Genomic DNA, 2,970 nt, shown 5'->3' with positions numbered 1-2,970 from the left:
GACAATAAATGAGGTCTTGATCCACCAAAAATCCCAGCCACGACAAAGTTTGAACGTTCGGGAAGCATTCTCATTATGTTAAGGGAACTACCTTTTTATGGGAAGGACCACGAGGATGCCTACGAGCACATAGAAGAGGTGGTGGAAATTTCAATTTATTTTAACGCTCCAAACATGAGTAAAGATGTAGTGATGCTACAAATTTTACTGGTCACACTGAAAGGTGAAGCTAAATAATGGTTAAAAACACTTCCCTTTGGAGAAATCACGACATGGGCTGAATTTAAGACTAAGTTCATCAACCAGTTTACTCCTCCTTCGAAAGTGGCAAATCTTAAAAGAAACATCCAAAATTTTCAACAACTAGAGGGAGAGTCGTTATACGAAGCTTGGGAACGTTACAAGAGATTGTTACAACATTGCCCTCAACATGACTTCAATGTGCAACAAGAAATTTTGATATTTTATGATGGAGTCAATGTGTGTACTCGCAAGGGCCCATGACCAAGAAGGATCCGACAACAAATAAAGCTTTGATTGAAGATTTCGCTAAGCATTCAAGAGAGTATCACAGCTCAAAGGAGTATGTCACCAAAGAAAAATCAAGTAAAGATGGAGGTCAAGATGTTATCCGTGTAGTTCTTGCAAAGTTCGATGCAATCGAAGGAAAGATCACAATAATGGGAGGATCAATTCAAGAAAGACGAGAGCGAAGGACCTCATTCTATTAAGGATTGTGAGTTGGAGTACAATAGAGATCGTGATGCAAAAGAAATTCAAGAACTTAAGCATGATCTCTACCAAATTGAACAAGTCCAATCAGAGAAAATATCTGCTCTCGAGTCAATGTTATTTAGATTCATGGAAGCTAGTGAAAAACGACATGATGCTACAGACGCAATACTTAGAGAACAAAAAGAATCTATTTTAAGTATTTGTACGCAAGTGGGGTAATTAACAAGGGTTGTACAAGAAAAGCTACCAGATTCACCTTCACGAAAAGTCAAGTCAATCCAAAACGCTCAAGCCATGGCCGTTTATATAGAAGAAGACGAATTGGTGCGTATGGAGGACCTTGAAGAGCAGTCTAATTAGTCACTCAAAATAAAAATGAAAGAAGAAGAAGAAGAGGGCCGTGATTCTGACCTGTCACCACGACGTGGAGGCAATAGTGCCACGTCATGGATGAACAAAAAATAATTATGATTTTTATGTCATTAAGACATATCGAACACCTCTCCCTTTCCCATCTCGTGCCAATGCAAATCTGGTGAAACAAGAAAACACGAAGTTCATTAAGCATGATGAATTTGAACTCGTGAAGGAAGAAGAGTGGTAGGAATGGGAGGAGCCTTTACCCGAAGAGAAATTGGAAAAAGAAGTGAATTATTCGAAACCTCCAGTTTCAACGGCTATGAATTTTTAGGTGTTTGCTTTTACAAGACCATCAAATCCAATAACAGAGCCGATTGAAGAATAAGAAGAAGAGAGTGATGAGTCCAATTTTGATAAGAAAAACCCGAAAAGAGACAAGACAAAAGCTAAAGACACGGGAGTGAGGAAAGAACCCAAGCGAAAGCACAAAGAAGATGTCAACCCAACAATGAAAGAAAGCTCAAGAAAGGCATTCAACAGACGGGTTGCCTACAAAAGAACAAGGTTTAAAATTATGGAGAATGGGGAGGTTACATTTCCACCTGACGCAACATAGAGTGGGAAGGAGTTCGACTCACGAGTCTTCAAAAAGAAGTGCTTGTCGGGAGGGAACCCGGTGTTTTTAGAGCTTGCATTTTCTTTTTTATTTAGTTTTAGTTTTATTTTTCGTTTTAATTTTATTTTACCTTAACTGAATGATCATTTGTTTCTCTAGTCTTTTGATCTTATTTTGTAGTGATGAAAGAAGTGAAGCAGTGAAGGAGCTTAAATGGAAATAGCCGGGAGATTTTAGATGACTAGAACCTAGAAGCCGCATTTTTAAATAAGTGTGGGGTACCTAATGGGAAGATTTTTGAAAAAAAAAAAGCACTCTATGAAGACACCATGACGTGGTCATAATTACCACGGCGTGGCAATTCTTATTTTCGCAATCATATTTTTTCACCATCGACACCACAACGTGCCATCGTTTTCCCACATCGTGGTCGAGCTTCAGTGAATTTTTTCGTCGTTTTTTGCACCATACTTACTTTTTGAAGATGGAAGTCTCTGGTTCACATTTTTCCGACACATTTACGAGTAGCTACAGGGTTCCAGTTTCCAGATGTCCAAGCATGAAAGCATCTTCATACTCTATCCCGACGAAAGGTATGTCCTTGAGCATGGATAGAATGTGCCCTTTTAGCTTGAAACTTCTCTCGGCTGGTATCTCGGGTGGAACGAGACCTAGTCTATGTTCTTCATGTATCCTTTTCTTGTATTCTCCCATTGTCATTATCGTGATATCCTATATCTCTTCAACCTCGATTTTTACCTCTTCCTCGTTTGAACTTTCTTTGGCATATGATTCTGGTTCATATCCTACGTCCTTCTTACTTGGAGTCTTCTCAAAAAGTTTGAATTTGTCGGATTTGAAACTATTGCTAGATTCACCTTTCTTGTCTTTCTTTTTGTGGAAAGCGGATTTTGGGTCTTCTAGTGCAGGGACAATTGGAGGTTTAGATCCTCGGTCATAAATCACTTAAACAAAAACAAAAACAAAACGAAAAAAACACGTAAAAGGAGTAAAAATCAATAAACTAATAAATTAACTGAAGCGAGACCACAAAGTGGTGATGATAACCACGACATGGTTGCATGTCAGAGTAAAAGACAAAAGTAACTAATTGCAGAAAAGTAACTTTTTACGGTTTTTACACCACAAAAATGATCGAATAACTAAGAGCAATTAAACTAAAAAAACAAATAAGTCATTCCCCAGTAACTACGCCAAAAACTTGATGTGCACAAAAGTACATACTAGTCATAAATTTA

At 38.1% G+C, this 2,970-nt stretch overlaps 1 non-coding gene across 1 annotated transcript; it reads right to left on the bottom strand.

The window, feature by feature from the left end:
* Positions 1–330: 330 nt before the first annotated feature.
* Positions 331–437, bottom strand: LOC145123116 (small nucleolar RNA R71). Its single transcript, XR_013714994.1, has one exon. It is a non-coding gene; the product is annotated as a small nucleolar RNA R71 (small nucleolar RNA).
* Between the last annotated feature and the right edge of the window lie 2,533 nt (positions 438–2,970).

This window comes from Lactuca virosa, chromosome 6 (genome assembly GCF_052849685.1).
Source record: "Lactuca virosa cultivar CGN04683 chromosome 6, Lactuca_virosa_CGN04683_v6, whole genome shotgun sequence".
Taxonomy (NCBI): domain Eukaryota; kingdom Viridiplantae; phylum Streptophyta; class Magnoliopsida; order Asterales; family Asteraceae; genus Lactuca; species Lactuca virosa.
The sequence above is the reverse complement of the archived record's forward strand: the minus strand, read 5'-3'. Positions and strand labels throughout refer to the sequence as shown.